General features: G+C 44.2%; 1 long non-coding RNA gene across 1 annotated transcript; it reads right to left on the bottom strand.

Annotated features, from left to right (window-relative positions):
* Positions 1-3,944: 3,944 nt before the first annotated feature.
* On the bottom strand, positions 3,945-6,226 carry LOC306918387. Its single transcript, XR_013789332.1, has 3 exons — positions 6,119-6,226; positions 4,362-4,534; positions 3,945-4,275 (listed from the first exon to the last, which is right to left on the bottom strand). It is a non-coding gene; the product is annotated as an uncharacterized lncRNA (long non-coding RNA).
* Positions 6,227-10,566: the final 4,340 nt, after the last annotated feature.

The following is a 10,566-nucleotide window of genomic DNA, read 5'->3' as shown; positions in this document are numbered from 1 at the left end:
TTTTCACAATTTAGTCTCTCTTAGACTCTGAGTCTATACATGTCCTGAAATTCATATCTTGCCATGACTAAATTATTCAACCTTTTGTCATTTAGCATATTTGCATAAATGGGCTGAAACCCATAAATAGCTATTATATGTTTTGCTTTACCTTTATTGAGAAGGATCTTACAGTCTAAGTCTGTTTTGATGTCCATAAAAGAATGTCTTGTCATAATTAAGTTATGTAACCTTGATGACTTTAATCCTGGGGCAAGCCTTGAAGGAATCAAGCATGTCTGGTCTGGCTACTTTCAAGTCTTCATGCGCAAAACTGAAGCTGAGGATGTCCTGGTCGTGGACACCATGTCAACAGATGACCTGTCACCCTCTTGGGGTTCCTAGCAAGATGTCCCTGAGGGCTTAGCAGTCACTACTTATTGAAATGACCAGTTGCCCTCTGAAAGACCTGAGGAAACAGCAGTCCTACCTCCACCACACCCGAATATCCCTATCTGGTCATCATATAACTCAATCCTGGCATCTGAGAAGCCTTTGACAGAGGTCTTCGTGCTTTGCATTTGAGATGAGATGAGATGAGATTCAATGTATTGTCAATGTACAGTACAGTACAGCACAGCGAAAAGTATTTTCGCATCTCACCAAACACTGATAACAGTCTTGAAGCAGACACAACGGATGTACTGCATGATCACTGGAATACCGATAAGCTTGGACCCAACACCATAGATAGAAGATAGTTGGCTTGATGGAGCCTGGAAATAGGCAAATACAGTATGGCCCTACCACAACAAGGCATATACTAGAAGCAAAGAACAATAATAGTGCTGTAGAAGCACACATGAAAACAGTCCTATTTCCCAACCTGAACGGTTCATGTGCAGAGTCAGCACAGCTGGTTGAGACTTGAGAGCATGAGCAGCAGGCCATGCTCAATACAATCCTGGAGGAAGATCCCGAAATTGGGGAACTTTACCTTTCTCAATGTGCTATGAAACTACGTCCCCTCTGATTCCCCTCTAAAAGACAAGAATTTATCAATGTACATTTCATGTTCAACTAGAAAAAGTGCCCTTCTGGGCACAGGTCTCCACCAGGAGGATAGGACTGTGTGAGATGTTTGGCAAAATGTTTAGGAGTAATATAAACATGTTTGCCTATGATGGCAATTGGATGACTTGAGGCATTTTGTTCCAAAAATGTGTTTTGCAAAAATCAACCTGTTGGTGGCGCTAGAACAGGCCAATGTGAAAAGGGTGGGATATATTCCTCAGCCTAGTAAGAAAATGTGTGAAAGATTTCACGTAAATTGCATGCTGCGTTCATGATTTGAGGCTTTTGTTCAAAACGGGGCAATCTTGCAAACTGTGAAAGCCAATTATAGCCAATTAGGATGGAATATGAAATATCGGACAGATCCGACTTGAGCACATGACCATAGAGATACTGTGTAACGATTTGTGAGATTTTTGGACAGAATCTGGAGGAGTAATATCAAAAAATGTGTTTTACAAAAGTCGGCCTCCTGGTGGCGCTATAAAAGGCAGATGCTGAAAATGCAGGTCAAAGGTTTGTCCTTGGCCTCTAGGGAGTGTGCATGCAACGTTTCACGCAGATCGGTGCAGTTTTAGGTAAAAAATTTGAAAAGCTGCCTCATGGTGGCGCTATAACAGGCCGTTCTGGAAAATGCGGGGCAGAGGTTCATCGTTGGCATCCAGGGAGTGTGTGTGCAAAGTTTGGCATCGACCAGGTTAACGGTGCCGGAGATTAGCTGGTAACAGACGGACGGAAGGACGGACGGACGGACGGACACACACGGACGGAGTGCAAAACATACTCTCTCCCCATGCCTTCGGCCTGGTGGAGACAATAAGAATCAGATCCCTGTGCCATTGGGTGAATAATGCACTTCACATCACAAAGGTGCATGGCCTTGTGGCCATAGGAGGAGAGAGCAAGGTCATACTCAAAATGCTGTCCAACCAGAAGAGGACTATATGACTTTGGTTATGTTGATCAGCAACCAGAATAATACCACTGAATGTTTTCGCTTGCCAACAAAGGCCAAAGATTATAGTGGAATGTGGTGTTTTGTTTCTCCTTGTGACATCACACCATCATATATGGCCGTCAATGCCGCACGCCTCGTGACACATCACACCACCATATATGGCCATCAGTCCATCACGCCTTGTGACACGATCCATATATGGCCGTCTCCATATATGAAGATCACGACACTGCCCTCATCAAACCCTGGATAGCCATACATGGAGAAGACTGGATCATCACCTAGATCTACATATGGAGCTTCAAAACTGGAGCTGACCTGTTCTGACATTCCATAGGTTGATCCATCCCCACCCGTCCTTCCTCTTCGATTAATCCCTTTTGACTGATACCTACCTGTCCATTTAAACTCTAGACGGGCCTGCCACAGAGGTATTAGTGCAGCCACGCCCAGCAGCCGGCGAAAACTAGAGTTCTCAACAGGCCCGAAAATGGGCCCTCATCAAACCCTATATTAAATACACTGCCCCCGCCCACCATTAGATCTCCACATATGGAGCTGACCTGTTCTGACATTCCATATGTTGATCTGACCTCATCAAACCCTGTACACTCAAGATACGCTCCATATATGGCCAGACTCCACCAAACCCTGTAGACTCAAGTCACTGCCCCCGCTGCCACCCTTAGATCTCCATATATGGAGCTGACCCGTTCTGACATCCCATATGTTGATCTGACCTAATGAAACCCTGTACACTCAAGACACGCTCCATATATGGCCAGTACAGAATGTATTCCATATGTTGATCTGACCCCCCCCATGCCCAGCAATCTGAAATGTATAGTCATTTGGATTCACTGATATGGATGACATCTCTTATAGGTATGCTGATTTCAGACTGGATGCGGGGGATGGGGGGGCACCAGCACAAATGGCTGTGCTGGAACTTATGGCCTGCAAGTGTGTACGGACCTGTGTACGGACCTGTGTACGGACCTGCAAACGTTCAGATTGCTCCTGCCTTGCCAACAAATTAAAGTGCACAGAAATGTGCACGCTACAAACCTGAAGTGAAACTGATTGATTATGTGATGATAATGATGAATATGACGAATACTGAAGAATTGATATTGATATGACAGTGATGATTATGATGATGTTCATTGGTTAAAGTGAGTGAAAGACAGATACTTCTTAATTTTTTCCTCTGTATGACATGTTTTATTCAAAAAACAGTTAGGCGATTTTTCATTCTGTGAATCTATAGTTGGTGTCTTTGAAGGCTCATAAGTGCAACTAAGCTACCACTTGCTATCATGTTGAAATATTATCTAGGGATATAGACCTTTTAAAAAAACCATGATAGTGTGGCGGGGTGGTATAGATTAAGGTAGCCAACTACGCCACCTGGGGAATTGCACCCCAGGAATATTATACTAATACTGAACACCCGGAGCACGTAATGACTCCCCAACACAGATTCAGTAACAACAATAAAGGCAAGGCAGAAACGTGTGTAACCAATATACAAAACACTTTATTAAATAGTTGGTTTAGCAATATATATATAATTAATTAAAACATGGTATAGTAAGAAGACATTTCATTTATCAATAAGATATAGCAATATCCAACAACAGGGTTAAAGTGCAAGTGACTATAAAGTGCCTAGAGCTAGGGATATCACCAAACTACAAGCCAGTACTGGGGGGGAGGAGGGGAGCTGGGCAGGCTCAACGGTCCAGGGTGGTGGCAATACACAAACAAAACACAACACAACACCTCAAAATAAACCACAAAGGAAAAGTAAACTAAGGGAAACAGGGCATTACCACCACCACTGGACGGCCGTCAGCTGCTCCAGCGTAGCTTATCCCCAGCACCGGACCTATGAGGATAAATATATATATCAGCACTTCACAGTGGGAGGTATTCTACAATGACAGTATTCTCTTCAGCCGGTCGTATCTAAATCACAATGGTATATATAGTATAAGATATATAATACACAATATATATATATATATATATATATATATATATATATATATATATATATATACATATATACGCCCAGACATTGCATGAATACAATATAATAGAGGAATAGAATTAAATGAGAAGGGTTACAAAGAACCAGGCCCAGACCCAGGCGAGCAGCAATCCAAACACTGGGACCATTCGTGACCGTGTGATTGTTCTCAGACTCGGTGGCTCATGAGAATGGTAATATCAGCAAAGCAGCAGGTGTGGTGCTGGCCCTGAAACGCAAACGGCCGTATTAAGATACTACTTAACTACTATAGTTCGCTGAGGCAAGAACAGAGAGGCGCACAATGGGACTCACCAGCTGTAATGAGGCCACGGCGTACTGCGGACGCTGCGGACGCTGGCAAATACTGCGGCATGGTCATGCTGGACCTCCAAAAGGCTTTTGACACCGTGAACCACTCCATACTGGTTAACAAGCTAAAAGCAATTGGTTTCGATAGCACATCAGTGAGCTGGATGCAATCCTACCTGGAGGGGAGAGAACAGATGGTGGAAGTGAACGGAACACTGTCCCCCCCCCTCCCAGTGAGCTGTGGCGTTCCACAAGGAAGCATACTAGGGCCTCTACTGTTCCTAATATATGTAAACGACATGACTTCAGCCTGTGACTGCAACTTGTTCCTGTTCGCAGATGACTCAGCACTGCTGGTCTTGGACAGGGACAAACTGCAGGTTGAAAATGCCCTCAGCTCTGAACTCGGTAGAATCTGCACCTGGCTCGCTGATAACAAACTATCTTTACACCTGGGAAAAACTGAATCCATTCTCTTTGGCTCTATTAGTAATCTCAGCAAGGCAAATGGCTTCTTGGTTAGAGTGGGTGACAATGTTATCACACGTAAAGATGAAATTACCTACCTAGGTTCCATCCTGGAGGCTAATCTTTCCGGTGATAAAATGGCCACCAACGTAATCAAAAAAGTCAACCATAGAACAAGATTCCTCTACAGGATCTCCTCACTGGTCAACAAAAACACCTTGAAGACCTTAACAGGAGCCCTTGTACAGGGTTTCTTTGACTATGCATGCACCTCCTGGTACCACAGCACCTCAAAGGCCCTTAAAACCAGGCTCCAGACTTCCCAAAACAAACTGGTCAGGCTCCTACTTGATCTAGCCCCCCGAACCCACCTCACCCCTGCCCACTTCGACAGGCTGGAATGGCTTAGGGTCGACGACAGAGTACAGCAACTTGCAATGGGTCTGGTCCACAAGATTCGATACACCACCAAGATACCCATGTACCTGTCTAGATACTTCCTTAATGTTAACGAAGTCCACACCCACAACACCAGAGGGAGTGCAACGAACCATGTACAACCCAGATTCGGCACAAACAAGGGACTAAATTCTTTTCGCTCCTATGCCACCAAAATGTGGAACGCCCTACCAACTGTCATTAAGACATGCAAATCCCTTGACTCCTTCAAAACCGCTCTCAAAGGGCACCTACGGATGGCTGCAATTCGAAACTGGCCCCCGTAAAATCTGAATCTCCCCCCCGCCCCCCCCTTTTTTCCCCTCACTGTATATATTTCTTTTCCCTTTTTACCTCCTTTTTGATGAATTCCTGTTCTGTCTATAGAAGTGTCTATTTGTACGTCTCTAAATGTTTTGATGATTTGAACATGGTGGACCCTGTTGGAAACAAGTGTAATGCTTAATTGGGTCGTCCACTCACAGTTAACAGCCTTTGTATTGAGTTTGTGCTTGAAATGTACTGTAATTCTGCAAACTGTTAATAAATTCTTCAATCAATCAATCAATCAACCGTTGTGCTTCACCGCAGCGGTAGCCAGGTAGATAAAGAGGAACTGTAAACAACAAAAGCCTGTTTATATTCCCCTGGCATCAACGACACCAAATTCATATATATAGAGAAGGAGAACCACCAATAACGTACCGGGGTGGCGTTGTGCCAGTTCACCACACAGAACTCCAGAAGGAGATGTTCACTGTGTAGCCCCGAGGCTAGAAACAAAACAAGCGGTCACAGTCACGTTCAACTTCTAAGGCAGGCGCTAGAATACACAGCAATGTGGAGAAACGTACCTTCACAGATGTGTCAACTAAGCGCGCTGTTCCCCGATCGAACAGCCGCTTCAGAATGACCGCCTCAACTGAAGAGGAATGTCTCCCGATCGTAGAGAGCGTTCCCACACAGAGCGGAGGAGAGACAGACAACTAATGAACACGGAAGACGTGGCGTCTTATAAATGCCACAAATCAATCCATTACGCAGTGGGCGGAGGACGGGCCGTGACAGCGTGGGAACGCTCACGCCCATCCTGCCACAATCGCATTTGCCACCTTGAATGTCCCTCACTAGTAAAAATCCTGGGCTGCGTTCGAACGCGGTGGCCGAACGGATAGCGGAGCGGTCTTGATACCGGAAGGTCGCCATTTCGAATCAGCGGTCCGACACGTTAAAATTACCACCGCTGAAGTGCCCTTGAACAAGGCATTGAACCACTACGATGAAATGTGTTCTATGAGCAGGGCCTGGCTGGAAACAAGTTCTTGAGCTTAGCCCAGATACCCTGGGTAAATATAGTAATCATTTCATTTCATTCCCTATGCCCCATATAGTGCACTACTTTGGGGTTTCGCCATTTTGTTATAGTGTCCGAATATGTAGTGAGCATTTTTGCACCCTAATGTAGTGGACTGAAGTATCCCACAATGCAGGTGGCAGCGGTGGCCGAACGGATAGCGGCGCGGTCTTGATACCGGAAGGTTCCTAGTTCGACCCTGGGTAAATATAGTAATCATTTCATTTCATTCCCTATGCCCATAGAGTATATATATAATAGAGACTGAACTGGCGCGAAGCTCCGCCCCCCCAACTATTCATGTCAGTGGCGTTTTGAAGCACCCGGAAGACTGCCGGAAGTCCCTCCCAGGACCTCAACTTTGAGGTCCTGAGTGACGTAGGGCAACCGAGCGCTCAACGTTAAAGCCCAGCTGCACGGGGTTTCCCGGTCATGAATCCACGGGTCCGCCTGTAGTCCCTCCTCCTACCACTAGGACCCAGAGCTTCAACGTTGGAAAGTCTGCCTGCCCCCTTGCCTATGCGGCTGCCCCATATAGTGCACTACTTTGGGGTTCCGCCATTTTGTTATAGTGTCCGAATATGTAGTGAGCATTTTTGCAACCTAATGTAGTGGACTGAAGTATCCCACAATGCAGGTGGCAGCGGTGGCCGAACGGATAGCGGCGCGTTGATACCGGAAGGTTCCTAGTTCGAATCAGCCGTTAAAATTACCACCGCTGAAGTGCCCTTGAACAAGGCATTGAACCACTACGATGAAATGTGTTCTATGAGCAGGGCCTGGCTGGAAACAAGTTCTTGAGCTTAGCCCAGATACCCTGGGTAAATATAGATTTAATTTCATTTCACCGGGAATTGTAGGGACCATCCGATGGTCACTACAAAAACACAGCGAAGCAAATCTGCCCCATAATGCATTGCGCAAGCTCGCTCTTGAACACACATGCACGCGTTTGCGCGCACGTGCGCTGCTTCTGCATGCATGCGCTTATTGCGCTCCAACTCAGAAGAGGCAGAAGTTGAACCAGCGAAAGAAATCAACACAAATGTACTTTTTAAACTTTCGTTTCCCCTCTCTTTTCTTCCCTGGCGGATCTCGAAGCTACAGATCTCGAGACAAATGATCTGTGCATTTATTTGCAATTGTTTTGTTTTATTTATTTATAATAAAACAATTCATTTGCATTTGCAATAGTATTACTAATCTGATTCATTCATATCACCCAGGCCCAGCGCATGACGTTAGGAGAGGAATGAGTTGCTTGCTGTAGTGTAGAAGGCCTTATATTTGAATAGTTTTTGGATTAAGGTTGGTGAGGTTGTAAAGCTATGTGCTAAAGTCCAATATATATTTTGTACATGCATGTGAGACATTAATTGTGTCTCCGAACATATGTTTTATTAATATTAATTAATTCCTGACATTAAAAAATATATGTTACCTAACATTATTTCATTGCGCTAAATACATTACAACTTCATTATGTAGGCAGTAATTTATTGGAACTGCTGTTTCTGTTAACGTCCGTATTGTAATGTGAGCAGAGCTTGTAGATCGGCTACTTTTGGTAATTCTTTACCAAAAGTACCCGATCTACAAGCTCACAATACGGACGTCGCGTTGCTTATAGATCGGCTATTTTTTCCGTATCCCCCCCCCCCCCCCAGGATTAGCGGGGGTTCATAATCATGCTGCTGATATTTTCATATTGTCAAGGTGGTGCACTGTTTTCATATTGCATAATGGATATAATATTAATGTATTGATAATAATCATAGGCCTATGTTATTTTAAAAGAATAACCTTTTTATCATCATTTCAGCAGCAGCGTTTTGACTGTTTTTTTGTAGTCAGTTGATTCTTCATATCCAAATGAGTGAAACGGCCGGGATGATTTGTTTATTTTTCATACAGTTCTTTATGAGGCGATCTGAACCCTATGGGGGATTACAATGCAAATAAAAAGTACATGAACCCGTGGACCTATAGCGCCCTCTACCGATATTGACGTCAGAGTCGGTGCTCCCCATACAGGGAGTATTGTCCGAATTAATCACTATTTGAGTCCACTGAGTCTGGGTCCCCGTGTGGGGAGTAGGGAGTAGGGAACAACCCTAGCAATTCGAACGCAGCCCTGGTCTGAGCCCATGGACTAATTAACCACTTCAGCCCTATAGGCTATACATTTTGGCCGATCGATTGAAAATGTCCAATCTACAAACTCACATTGTGATCATGTGACGCATTGTGGAGCTGGCACAATATAATATAATTGAAGCTGATAAATGGGTACTCTCTCCTGATTGGCTGAAAATGTGCAGCCCACCTGAAATTGTCTGTTTATTAGAGATAGAGAGACAGGGAGGGCCTGTTACTGAACGGTAGTGTTTATTAGGTAGTGTTTATTAGAGATAGAGAGACAGGGAGGGTCTGTTACTGAACGGTAGTGTTTATTAGAGATAGAGAGACAGGGAGAGCCTGTTACTGAACGGTAGTGTTTATTAGAGATAGAGAGACAGGGAGGGTCTGTTACTGAACGGTAGTGTTTATTAGGTAGTGTTTATTAGAGATAGAGAGACAGGGAGGGTCTGTTACTGAACGGTAGTGTTTATTAGGTAGTGTTTATTAGAGATAGAGAGACAGGGAGGGTCTGTTACTGAACGGTAGTGTTTATTAGAGATAGAGAGACAGGGAGGGTCTGTTACTGAACGGTAGTGTTTATTAGAGATAGAGAGACAGGGAGGGTCTGTTACTGAACGGTAGTGTTTATTAGAGATAGAGAGACAGGGAGGGTCTGTTACTGAACGGTAGTGTTTATTAGAGATAGAGAGACAGGGAGGGTCTGTTACTGAACGGTAGTGTTTATTAGGTAGTGTTTATTAGAGATAGAGAGACAGGGAGAGCCTGTTACTGAACGGTAGTGTTTATTAGAGATAGAGATACAGGGAGGGTCTGTTACTGAACGGTAGTGTTTATTAGAGATAGAGATACAGGGAGGGTCTGTTACTGAACGGTAGTGTTTATTAGAGATAGAGATACAGGGAGGGTCTGTCACTGAACGGTAGTGTTTATTAGAGATAGAGAGACAGGGAGGGTCTGTTACTGAACGGTAGTGTTTATTAGAGATAGAGAGACAGGGAGGGTCTGTTACTGAACGGTAGTGTTTATTAGGTAGTGTTTATTAGAGATAGAGAGACAGGGAGGGTCTGTTACTGAACGGTAGTGTTTATTAGAGATAGAGAGACAGGGAGAGCCTGTTACTGAACGGTAGTGTTTATTAGGTAGTGTTTATTAGAGATAGAGAGACAGGGAGGGTCTGTTACTGAACGGTAGTGTTTATTAGAGATAGAGAGACAGGGAGGGCCTGTTACTGAACGGTAGTGTTTATTAGAGATAGAGAGACAGGGAGGGTCTGTTACTGAACGGTAGTGTTTATTAGAGATAGAGAGACAGGGAGGGCCTGTTACTGAACGGTCTATAGCAATGATTACTATCAGACGAATAGCGCTTTAACCTTTTAACCAATAACTTTCAACACAATACACATTATAAATACAAATAATAATAAATAAAATAAAAACAATGGCAAAACAAGCATGCTTCTCTTGTAGCAAGTCAAATAAGATTCCACTGGCTGGAATGGAAATGCCACTTGCATGCAGGTTGCCATTAACATTACACTGTCAGTGTAAGTAACCTTTTGCATAGATATTAACAATTCAATGCTTTCCTGATTACAATCGGCATGATGAAATTAGCCGACTAAGCCAGCTGGGCTTGGTGTCTGCACATAGATCCGAAATCCTGTTTGTCCAAACATGCGAACATGCACTGCTGGTTGACGAACATGCGCTGCTGGTTGGCGAACATGTGCTGCTGGTTGATGAACATGTGCTGCTGGCTGACGAACAACGAACATGCACTGCTCCCATGCTTGCGGTTATGTTT

Source organism: Electrona antarctica (genome assembly GCF_951216825.1).
Source record: "Electrona antarctica genome assembly, contig: scaffold_49, whole genome shotgun sequence".
Lineage (NCBI taxonomy): Eukaryota > Metazoa > Chordata > Actinopteri > Myctophiformes > Myctophidae > Electrona > Electrona antarctica.
Note: the sequence above shows the minus strand (reverse complement) of the source record. Positions and strands in the feature narration are given on the sequence as shown.